Raw genomic sequence first — 13,301 nt, 5'->3', positions numbered from 1 at the left:
CAGGTGGGATTTTTCTGCATTTCTCTGGAGCTACACTGAAGCTCCAAGGGTAGGAGGGGCTGCCTGCCTGAAGTTGCACTGAAGCACAGGGAGGTTCAGCTGCTGGAGGTTCAGCTGGTTCAGACCACTGGTGCATGTGGTGGTTCTCTGAGCAGGAGTCTGACAGTTCTCCTGGCTATGCTAAGGCACACAGGGGTTCCTGATGTTGGCACTTGCTTGTTCCACCACCCTGGGGCTCAGTATCTCCCTCTGCTTCGATGATGTGAGGTTTGTGGCTGGCTTGCAGGGACACCTCTAGTCCTGAACTGCTCCCCTTCCATCAGAGTGAGAGGGACCTTTCTCATTAATTCCCCAACTCTCCTGGGCTAAATGACTGCTGCACCCTGTCTTTCTGCTTCCTCTGCTGTTCCAGTCCCCCCCCGGGGGAAACCTCTGGGGTTTAAGAGGGAGAGGGAGAGTGGCTTACTGCTTACTCTACCATCTTGACTCCTGGAAGTTGTCCCTCATTATTTCTTTTAGTACAATAATATTGCATCACAATCATATACCACACCTGGTTCAGCCATTTCCCAATTGTTGGGCATCCCCTGATTTTCCAATTCTTTGTCACCACAAAAAAGAGTTATTTTAAATATTTTTGTACATATAGGTCCTTTTCCTTTTTCTTTAATCTCTTTAAGGTACCAACCTAGAATTTGTATGGCTGGGTCAAAAGGTATGCACAGTTTTATAGCCCTCAGCACACAGCTACAAATTGTTCTCTGGAATAGTCAGACCATTTCTCAACTCCACCAAATACTGCATTAATATCACTATTTTTTCTGCATCCCCTCTAGCATTTGTCATTTTCATTTTTTTTGCCATGATAACCAATCTAATAGGTATGAAATAGTAGTTCCTAATTATTTTAATCAATATTTCTCTAATCAGTAGTGACTTAGAGCATTTTTTCATATAACTGTGGGTAGTTTTGATTTTTTTCTGAAAATTTCTTGTTTATATCCCTTAACTATGTATCTATTGGTGAATGGCTCTAATTTTTTTTTTGTAAATTTGACTCAGTTCCCTAAATATTTGAGAAATGAGGCCTTTATCAGAAAAAAAACTGCTGTAATTTTTTTATGTTATTTCATTGTCTATGACGCTTTTTTAGCAAAGTGTATTTTCCCTGATTATCTCTTTTAATTAAGTCTATTTTTGCTTTTTCTTTATCTGAGACCAGGTTGCTACCTGTATCTTTTTTTTTTACTTCATTGAAGCATAATAGATTCTCCTTCAGTCCTTATTTTAAATCTGTGAGTGTGTCTTTCTAATTTGTGTATCTCTTAAAAACAATAAATTGTTGAATTCTGATTTCTAAATTATTCAGCTATCCACCTCTGTTTTATAGGTGAGTTAATACCATTCACATTTACAATTGTAATTATTCTGTGTGTCCCTTCAACCTATTTTGTTCTGGGTATCCTTTTCTCTCTTTTTACCTTGTCCCTCCTCAAAAATCTATTTTGCTTCTGATCACTGCCTCCCCCAATGAGCTTTCCCATTTATCACACCCTCACCTTTCTCTTCTCCCTTTCACCTCCTACTTCGGTGTTGTATAAGATAATAGATATTCAACTTATAATCAAGAGGAGTGAGAGCTTACCAAGGGGGAATACAAATATTTTCTTTTGCTTTCCAATCAATGAAATTTTTAAAAAATTAATACATTCTTGGAAAAACATTTCCCATTCTTACTAAACCTACTCAGAGGGATACACAGACGTACACACACACATATACGTACATGAGTGTGTGTGTGTGTGTGTGTGTATTTCTCGATGACAATTTTGGTGGCAGTGAGGTTCAAGCATGGCCTGTCAACCTCCCTATTTCCCCCTCCATCGAAAAAGCTCTTTCTTCTGTGCCTCTTTTGTGTGAGATAATTTTCCCCATTCTTCCTCTCCCTTTTCCCATCACCCAGTGCATCCCTCTACTTTTTTGAGATCATCCCAACCTAATTGACTCTCATTCATGCCCTCTGTCAATGTAGACTCTTTCTGACATAATAATGATAAAGTTCTTGAGTTATATGTATCATTTTTCTATGTAATATTATAAATACTTTTAACCTCATTGAGTCCCTTATGATTTGTCTTTCATGTTTATTTTTTTAAGCTTCTTTTGAGTCCTTTGTTTGAATGTCAAATTTTCTATTCAGATCTGGTCTTTTCATCAAGAATACTTTGAAAGTCCTCTATTTCATCATATATCTACCTTTTCCCCTGAAGGACTATGATAAGTTTTGTTGGGTAGATTATTTTTATTGTAATCATAGCTCCTTTGCTTTTAGGAATATCATAATCCAAGCCCTCCAATCTTTTAATGTAAAAGCTTCTAAATTTTGTTATCCTGACTGTGGCTCCATGATATTTGAATTGTTTCTTTCTGGTTGCTTGTGATATTTTTTTCTTGATTTGAGAGCTCTGGAATTTGGTTGTAATATTCCTAGAAATTTTTGTTTTGGGATCTCTTTCAGGAGGTGATTAGTGCATTCTTTTAACTTCCATGTTAATGTCCACGTGATTCTATGAAATTGGGACAGTTTTGTTCTTTACTGGGAGTTTTCTTTTTAAATATAATATCTTGAAATATGATGTCTTGGCTTTTTCTTTGATCATTGTTTTCAGGTAGTCCAGTAATTCTTAAATTACCTCTCCTGAATCTATTTTCCAGGTCAGTTGTTTTTCTGATGAGTCATTTCACATTTTCTTCTGTTGTTTTTATTCTTTTGATTTCATTTTATTGTTTCTTGATGTCTCATGGAGTCATTGGCTTCCAAGCCATTCCATTGGCTTCCAGTTCTAATTTTTAAGGAATTATTTTCTTCAGTAAATTTTTATATCACTTTTTTTTTCTATTTGGCTACATCTGCTTTTTAAAGTGTTATTTTTTTCTGTATTTTTTAGTGTCTTTTACTAAGCAGTTAGTTATCTTTTTCCAGTTTTCTTCCATCACTCTCATTTTCCCCCAATTTTTTCCACTACCACTTTTATCTCTTTCTTTAACTCTTTTAGGGATTCTTGTTGGACTGTGATTTACATTTTTTTCCTTTGAGGTTTTGTTTATAGCAGTTTTCAGATTGTTCTCTCCTTCTGAGTTTGTGTCTTGGTCTTCCCTGCCACTGTGGTAGCTTTTTATAGTTGTTGTTTTTTTGTTTTGTTTTGTTTTGTTTTTTGTTTTTTTGTTTGTTTGTTTTGCTCATTTTCCAGATTATTTCTTGTCTTTGAACTTTATATTAAAGTTGGACTTTGCTCACCTCGAGATGAAAAGACAGGGTCCCAAGTTTCAGGTTTTTTTCCTTTTCTTTCCAGTTCTGGCAGTCTACAAGTTTTTGGTCTTTCTAAAGTAGTGTGATGTGTGGAGAGATTTGGTCACTGCTCTCCTAGTCTGTGCTGTGTACCTTACCCAGTAAGGTAGGTAGACTCCTAAATATTTTATAATGTCTATAGTAAGTTTAAATGGAATTTCTGTTTCTATCTCTTGCTGTTGGACTTTGTTGGTAATATATAGAAATACCAATGATTTATGTGGGTTTATTTTATATCCTGCAACTCTGTTAAAGTTGTAAAAAACTAAATTTTAAAAAATGGTTATACAAATGAATTTGCCAGAGGCTGACTTTTGCTTCAATTAGCACTCAAATTCTCCTTCCCAAACCAAACTGAAGATGTTTCTGATTTAATTTCAGTTGTTTGGGGGCCTTGAATGACTACACATTCAGGTCAAAATAGCAAGATCTCACACACCTGCATTGATCTTTTACTGACCACTTGCTCTGACTATAGAAATTTGCTATAAAAGGATAAAGCAGGGACTAGGGCCCAAATATGACAGGATAAAACATCCTTAGCTCTGTTTGGATTCAGATAATTCAGTTTTCCAAACATTCACTATCAAATCCACCTCATAGCCAGACTCAGGAATAGCCAGGTGGGTAACATTCCTTTTCAAAGGAACAAAATGGGAAAACTGAGCCAGGAGGATCCCATCTTAGACTGAGGCTAAAATTATCCTCTCAGCTTTTCCCTAATGCTCATTTCCCACCAGTATCACATTCTCTTTGAGTAGCTTGTGGCATTTGTCTCAGATGGTGGATTATTGATTATTGATGGATTATGATGCAACAGACAGCTCAAAATAAAATCCCATGAGCTTTTACTTCAAACAGCAAGTTTCATTAATCACAGCTTAGGAAAAACTTTTCCAGCATTTACATCTCAAATTTGAATTCGTCCTGGTGTATAAAGGCAATCATTAGAGATTATTTCTATATATTTGCAAATTCTCAACAAGCCAAAACCTAAACAAGCTCTTTGGCAAGTTTACACATTAAAACAATAACCAATAGCTAAATTATTTTGGTGGTACGCAAATTATGAAAAGTTGTTTGACATAACTAATACAAAATGTTCACCAATTTGAAACATGAAACAAATCCATTACCAATCAGGTGACTTCAATTTTGTTAAATGCATTTCCAAATTGCTTTACATGGAGAATCAACATCTCATCATTAACAGTTAAAACTACAGCTTTAAAAGTGGATGCTTACCCAAGTTCTGAGGCTACCTTCTTTACCTTGAGCTAAACCTGGGTTATGCTTCCAGGCAAAGGTTGCCCCAGGGCCCAAGGCCATTGCCAGTGGGACCCATGCTGCAGAGGGCTAATTCAGAGGTGGTGGGTGAAAAGTGAAACTCTCTTCTCCTATGAGAGGGATTAACAGATACCCCCCTCTTGACTCAAGGGAAGGGAGTGGGAGAAGGGAGTGACCAGGATTATAAGGAGGTGTTTCAAAACTCCTTAATGATCGATCACAAAACTTCCAGAATCTGTTAAGATGTTTTTAGCTGTTCTAACTTTTCCCTGTAGCCTTCATGAAGGAAGATTCAAGGGTGTAGAAGGAAGGGAGTAAGTAAGCCTCAGGGAACCAAAAAAGCACCTGCAGTTTTCCCAATTCCCTAGCACAGAGAGAATTGAGAGAATGGAGCGTATGCTTTCAGATAGCACATCCATTCTTGTCCTCTATGCCATGGAAGGATTACTGCTTTTAAGTATATTTTGAATCCTGCTAATGCTATGTGGGGCAGCTAAGTAATGTAATGAATAGAGTGTAGGGCCTAGAGTCAGGAGGACCTGAATTCAAATCTAGCCTCAGACACTTACTAGCTATGTGATCTTGTACAAGTCTCTTAACCCTATTTGTTTCAGTTTCCTCATCTACAAAATGAGCTGGAGAAGGACATGACAAACCACTCCTGTATCTTTACCAAGAAAACCCCAAATTGGGTCATGGAGAGTCAAACGCCACTGAAATTCTTTTTGGGGCAGCTAGGTGCCACAGTAGATAGTGTCCAGGCCTGGAGTCAGGAAGACTCATCTTCCTAAGATCAGATCTGGCTTCAGACACTAGCTTCATTACCCTGGGCAAACCATGTTTATCTCAGTTTCTTCACCTATAAAATGAGCTGGAGTAGGAAGTGGCAAACTCTTTTACCATGAAAACCCCAAAATTAGGCAGTTAGGAACAACTGAAAAATAAGTGAACAAAAATGCTGTGCTCTCTTCATTTCTGCTTTTTTTTCATGAATTCCCATGAGATTCTAGACTTTCATTGCTCTAAAAGAATTTTATAATTTTGCTTCCTTCGATAAAGTAATTCCTAAGAATTAAATCTGTAAAAATCATTTGTTAGTTGTGTTGTATTAGCAGGTCTCAACCATGAACATGAATATCATTCCAATTATTTGTTTTTTATATAAAGTATTTTGTAACCAAATGAACAAATGAATGATAAAGCATATATTAAGTGCTTACATTGTATCAAGCATAGTACTAAGTACTGAGGATGCAAATAAAGTCAGTTCTTATTGTTTTGAAAATGTGAATTTGTTTCAACACAACCAACATATTAGGAAATTATTTGAGCATATCATGAATTTTACATTTGCTTAACAGTGATTTCATGAGGAACAAGAGTGTAGAAAACTGCAATGCTTCACAATGTCTCATAAGCTGGAAATTTTCTTTGACCCACCTCCACAATTCAATTCTATTCAATAAATATTAATCACCTGCTATGTGCCAGGCACTGTGCTAACCATTGGAGGTACAAAAGGAAAAGATAGTATCCTCAAGGAGCTTGCAATCTAATGGGGGAAGATAACACACAAAAGGTTGCTCAAAGCAAGTGACTTGGGGAAGTTGACTGGGAAGGGAACATTAGGGAGTATCTTGCTCTATGGAGTTCAAATGAAATGGAGATGTCGATGGAAAGCCCCATCTGGGTCACAGGCCAGGAAGCAGGAGCCTGAGGCTATGAATGCTACCACTATTTATTGCAGTATTTATATATTTCTTAACCATTTGATATATCTAAAACTGCAATAACATTTTATTAAATATCTATTTTTTATGTGTCACTGATGAAGTTTTGGAGCGTTGTCCCCCAGTCCCATTTTTCTCTTAAGCATTGTGGTTTTTGTTGAGCAATTTTGCTTAGCAAGGTGATTTTTAGGAATACATATTTCACTTTATAGAGAACTGACTGTACAAGAAAGCAAGACAATCTCTGCCCTCAAGGAGTTGAGATTATAATGGGGAAGATCACATAATAAGAGGGAGAAAGTTAATTTAGAGCTCTGGTTCTAAGAAATATAAGGTAAAAGATAATTTCTTTTATGAGTTCTGAATGTGTCTTGGTAGATTTCTAGATTTTTTTTTTATGCATTTGTAGTTATTTTGAATATGCTTTCTCTTTGTTATCCCTCCCTGGTTTCTGTTTATAACTAACTGCATATATGTATGTGTGTGTCCAGATATATCTGCATCTGGACATACACATTAATTATGATATTTTTGTGAATTTTTTTATATTCTACTTTGCTGAAACAATTAATTACGTTAATTAGTTTCTTCACTGATTCTCTGGAGGCTTCTATATAAACCATCATTTTCCATCAATAGGGATTATTTTGCTGTATTTGCTGATGTTTATAATTTTTATTTCTTTCTCTTGTGATATTGTTGTGGCTACCATTTGTAGAGCTAAACCAAATAGTAATGAAGAAAGGAAAATCCTTGATTTACTTATACTTTTAAGGTAAGTTCTTCTTTCTCTATTTCAGATAATAATCTTGGTTTTAGATACATACTTTAGTCATATACATAAAGAAAGGCCTTTTTCATACTTGTACTTTCAAGTTTTTAATATATATATATGTAATAGCGCTATATTTTGTCCAAAAATGTCTGTTGATATATCTATCCTTTTTACTATAAATTAATTATGCAACTTTCCCATGTAGTATCATCTTTGCATACTGATATAAATCCAACTTGGTTGTAAATAATCATTTTTAATCTATTACTCCAGTATCTTTGCTAAATTTTATTTAGAAATTTTACATCAATATTCATCAGTGATTCTCTTGGGAAGAGTTGGCAAGAGTTCTCTTCCCATGTTTTATCCCACTCTAGTTTAGGTATCAAGGCCAAATTGGTCATAGCAAAGGGGTTCAATAAAGTGTCTTCTTTCTGAATAATTGGGAATAATTATTGTGATGTAGATATTAATTGCTTTTTCAAAGTTTGAAAGAAATCACTTGAAAATCTATCTAGACCAGGGATTGTATTTTAATCCATTTATGACTTACTTGATGTCTTTTTTACCTTCTGAAAATAGTATGAGATCTCTATTTGTTTTGTTAGTTCAGACATTTTATATTTGCTAGGCAGTCATCCATTTCCTTTATTTGTTTTTTATTTTGCTCCTGTTGTATATGCTAATTTCTAGAAATTCTTTTCTATTTTTTGTCTAATTATTGTGAATTCACCATTTTACCTTTTTTAAATTCAATTTTCCTTTAGTTTTTGAATCAAGTTATTAAACATTTTATCGATTTTGTTAGCATTTTTTTTAGGCAATTGGGGTTAAGTGACTTGCCCAGGGTCACACAACTAGTAAGTGTCAAGTGTTTGGTCTGAGGCCAAATTTGAACTCAGGTCCTCCTGACTTCAGGGCCAGTGTTCTATCCACTGCACCACCTAGCTGCCCCTTTTGTTAGCATTTTTAAAACGACTCAATTTTTATCATTTCTATAATTTTTGTTCTCTATTTTTAAATTTCTCCATTTTTTCAAGGTTTATATTTTTATGTACATTAAGTGTTTGTTAATTTTTTAGGTTTTTTAGACTGCCTGTACTTTTTTTTTCTAATTTCTGTTTATTTATTTATTTTGTTACATTTTAAATTTTAAACTATCTCCTTCCCTTCCCCCTCCACCAGAGAAGATCACTATTTGAAGCAGACTTATAAGTATGTGTAAACCTATACTTCTATTTATCAATTATTTCTCTGGAGGTAGATAGCATCTTCCTTCATAGGTCCTTTATAGTTGATTTGAATATATGTATGCATGTATATATATATATGTATATATGTATATACATATATATTACTAAAAATAGTTTAGTTGTTCACAATTATTCTTTAAACAATATTGCTATTACCTATATACAATATTCTCTTGGTTCTGCTCACTTCACTTTTCATTATTTCACACAAGTCTTTCCATGTTTTTGTAAAAACAATCAGACCATCATTTCTTGTAGCTCAATAGTATTCCATTACAATCATGTACTACAACTTGTTCAGTCATTCCCCAATTGATGGACATACCCTCAATTTCCAGTTCTTTGCCACCACAACGAGAGCTGCTATAACAATTTTAAAACATATAGGTTCTTTTCCTTTTTCCGTAATGACCTTGGAAAACAGACCTAATAATGGTATTGCTGGGACAAAAGGTATACATAATTTTATAATTCTTTGGGCATAATTTCAGATTATTCTCCAAATAATTGAATTAGTTCACAATTCCACCGACAGTGTATTAATATCCCAATTTTCCCACATCCCCTCCATTTATCACTTTCCCGTTCTATCATTTTAGCCAATCTGATAGATAGGAGATGATATCTCAAAGTTGTTTTAATTTACATTTGTCTAATCAATAATGATTTATTTATTTTTCACATTATTATATTATATAGTTTTGATTTATCTATTTTAAAACAAAACTGTCTGTTTACATCCTTTGGCCACTTATCAATTGGGGAATCACTCATATTCTTACAAATTTGATAAAGTTCTCTATATAGTTGAGATATGAGACCTTCATTCAAGGAGCTGTCTAAAATCTCCTCCCCCCAAGTTTTCTGCTTTCTTTCTAATGTAGGCTACATTGGCTTTATATGTACAAAAAGCTTTTCAGCTTAATGTAATCAAAATTATTCATTTTATATCTCACAATGTTCTTTATCTCTTGTTTATTCACAAATTCTTTTCTCCATAAGCCTGATCAGTAATGTGTTCCAATGTGTTCTCAAATACTTTCTCTTAGGTCAAAACTGTTGTTTTGTCAACTGTCAAAAAAAAAAAGCTATCAAAATTGTTATCAGAGGGTAGAATATCCACATTGATAAAATCAGATGTCACTGAAGTGTGGTTTACTGGGTTTCTGACTTATCCTTTCTATTAAATTACAAGTAGCAAAAGGGTAGGAATTGTGTCATCTAAAACATACTTTATCTTCTTTAGTGCCTAACATAATGCTCTGTTCACATTAAGCAATTAATTTTTTTTAAAAAAAGGTTTATTATATAAAGTATCATGCCACAAATTAATTGAGAGATGGCTTTAGAGACAGGAAGACTCTGAATACATATTGGCTGTGTGACTTGGGGCGAGAATTACCTCTCAGTGCTCTAGAGTCTAGAATATTCTCTATGGTGATAATTTGCAGGAAAGGGTGCCAACTTTCATTGGTAGAGGGAATTTCTTACCCTAGAAATTACCTATACTAATGAATCATATGTTAAGACCCTTTTTCCACACTTATTATAAAATACTATGTGATAGGGAGGGGTTAAAAGTTTCTTGAATAACTGAATAATTTAAAACCCCTCAATCCCATAAAAATCAGTGCTCAGTATCTCTAGGAGGTAATAAGCATATTGTGAAAGTGATAATTGCATCAAGAATATAATATCAATCTCATTAATGGCAGTATATGTAGATATGACACAACAGAACCAATTTGACCTTATGTTTCATTACAAGATTGAATAGAGACAAGTCATTCTTCAAAAGAGCAACATTTCTAGAATGTAAATGAATACAGGAGACCTTCAGTATTAATGGGGATATCTGGAGTATGTTCTAAAGAATCTCTCAAATTAGCTCTCAATAGTCATCATAAAGAAGGAGACTAAAGAGGGATGAAGGTCCAAAGTGAGGATATGGCACCACGAAAAAAAAGAAAAGAAAAGCTGATTCTATCTTGGATTACAATTAGTGTTTTGTGATGTAGAGAATGATGAAGGTGAGCAAACATCCCCTTCTCCCCTTCTCTGGAGAGACCACATCTCAAAGACTGTGTGCTATTTTAGGAAGGATTAGACAATCTGGGTAAGTCAAAAATACCAGGTCAAGAATAAAGAGAAAGTGGGATATGATACCATAGAAGGATTAATTGATTGTTCAGGGTTTATTGAGTAAGACAGTGACAGGAGTAGACTTATCTGTGCTTTATGAATATCACTTTGGCAAATGTGTGAAGGATGGAGTGAAGAGAGGAGTGACTTAAGGCATGAAGCCCAGTTTGGTGGTCATTGCAACAATAAAGTCTATTGCTAGTTGATGAAGGTCTGTATCAGGGTAAAGTAGAAAAGAAAAGATTGGTGAACCTTGAATTTGGGGACAGCCAGTAAATTACATGACTCTTACAGGCCTCAAGCCATACTTTAGTACACCTTTATTATTTTCCTATTCAAATCAATTTGTGAGATTATACACTTCTTAATTTCAGTACTTCCACTCTCCTGGTTTATAGTAAGATTACTATGTCTAATAAAACAAATAAGAATAGTCTTTAAAAAATCACAGGAAGTTTTATTCTCTGGAAAGAAAACATATTCTAGAAACCTTAATCAATGAATCCATAAAGATTTATTAAAATTCTACTAAATAACTTTCAAAAATATCTCAGGTTATAAACCAATTTAAGTTACACATTAATATTTATTCTATACTAATGCCTATCATCTCTTTTGGGGGTCTAAGAGCAAGGGACTAAGGAGATTAAGTGAGCTTCTAACTGACCTTTAATAAATCTTTGATCTTGGATTGTCTATAATAAGGGTATCTAGTTTGACTTGCAAATAATTCCCCATGAATTAACTTAAGAGTTAAGAGTTAGTTAGTAAGCACAAATTCCATGTGTTTTTGTTATTATATATATGAAGGAGGAGGAGGGAGGTCCTACTAAATGAGATAGTGTGGCATATTGGACCAAACCCTGGTTTTGAAGATTTCATTTTGACCTCTCTGAACCTGTTTCTTCATCTGCAAAATGAGTATTATGATAATAGTTCAATTACATAGCATTTAAAATATTGCTAAATGCTTTATATACATTATTCCATTTGGGCTTGTGATCCCCCTGTGAGGTATTTCCTTTTATATTTTGAAGGACCTATAATTTCTTCCATCTGTGTGCTTCCTGGAATAACACAGATCTCAACTCATCCACTCCTTTTCATATTATATGACATGGTTGCCCATGGCATCTCATAAATCATCCACAGGTAGTCTACCCAACATTCTAGGAGCCTTCTTCTAGATCTCTTAACATTCTGGTTGGTACTGGTGGAGCATGTGAGCTTTACATCATTTATCTCACTCTTGCCACATGGGCAGTTGACCTAATTTTCCTGTCACACATTTCTCTGATTTATGCCACTTCTATGAAATTCTTGGTTGGTCATCTATTACAACCACTGTGCACATCTCAATTTCCATTTGGGTGACATTTAACTTTAATTATTTTGAGACTCTTGTATTATATGACTTATGGCCACACAGCTTCACCACAAGAATATTGAAGTTAAAAAGACAGCCCTTTGTTTCAGGGAAAGGCTAGAATCCTTTAAAATATTGTTTAATTTCTTAAATGCAACTCTACCTGTTCTCCTCCTCCTATTCATTTTTGGATCTAGTTTGTCCATCACCAGAGTCTGCCCCATATATATATACTGAGGACCAAGTATAACCTTGATTATCCTCTTCTTGGCCCAAAGTAGTTGGAGTATCATTCCCATTCCTTGTTCTATAACTTGTCATGCACTTCATACTAGGTTAAGCCTTGGGGGAGTTTGGCCTCTAATTAGAGGGGGTAGCCTGCTTCCTTTTGTACTCTTTGGTTCATTTAACCTTATGACTAACATCTAGGGTCCCCGTCTCCCTCCCACTCCCCACAAAGAAGTACTTAATGTACAGAATGAATCATCTATTGGATAGGCAATTTATTCCTCACCACAAAAGTAATGATAAATGTAAAAGACGGTTTAACAGAACCTCTTAAAATAGAATTCAGTAATTTAAGTTATAACTACTGCTACAGTCTGGGAGACTATTATAAGACCTCTGAATTTAAAGTAGTTTTCAGGACTACTTGAGACAGAGCATGACATAGGGAACAGGCCATTGAAGTTGGAGTCAGTAAGAAAGACTTGGGTTCAATATTAACTAAATCTATACTAAATCTATGCTCCTGTGATTCTCTGACTGCTCTCTTGGACAAACATACTTGAATTAGTTTCTAACTTTCAACAAAACTGAACTGAGACTGGCTCCGCCCTTTCCTGGCTTAGGGGTCAGCCAGGGTCTGTGCGGGTGCTGCTACCTCCATCTCCAGCAGCAGCCATAAACAAGGTGGACCTGAGTGGCGCGACCGTTGCTGGTGTGTGCGGGAACCTCTCCATCCCCTACTGTACTTACTTCAATGGCAAGAGGCTGAGCGACCCCAACTTCAAGAAAAGGCTCAAAAGCGAAGAAAGAAACAGAAACTTGCTAAAGAGAGAACTGGGCTTTCCAAGTTACCTGGCCTTAAAGATTCAGAAGCTGTTCAGAAGGTCTTCCTTGAAGAAATACAGCTTGGTGAGGAATTACTAGCCCAAGGTGAATGTGAAAAAGGTGTTGACCACTTGACAAATGCCATTGCTGTCTGTGGTCAGCCACAGCAGTTGTTGTAAGTTTTATAGTGAACTCTTCCATTACCAGTGTTCCAGATACTTCTGACTAAGTTGCCACAATTAAAAAGAGAATTGTGAGTGCATAGAGTTTGGCCAAAGATGATGTAGAATGAGAAACATGTCAACATAATGAAATCTTAATAATTTTTTAAAAATAATTCTTAGCC

The 13,301-nt window shown here is 35.1% G+C and overlaps 1 pseudogene; it reads left to right on the top strand.

The window, feature by feature from the left end:
* The first annotated feature begins 202 nt into the window (after window positions 1-202).
* Window positions 203-13,247, top strand: LOC114046174 (annotated as a pseudogene).
* Window positions 13,248-13,301: the final 54 nt, after the last annotated feature.

This window comes from Vombatus ursinus, unplaced genomic scaffold (assembly GCF_900497805.2).
Source record: "Vombatus ursinus unplaced genomic scaffold, bare-nosed wombat genome assembly UNPS02001419.1, whole genome shotgun sequence".
Lineage (NCBI taxonomy): Eukaryota > Metazoa > Chordata > Mammalia > Diprotodontia > Vombatidae > Vombatus > Vombatus ursinus.
This window is presented reverse-complemented; position numbering and strand designations above follow the sequence as displayed.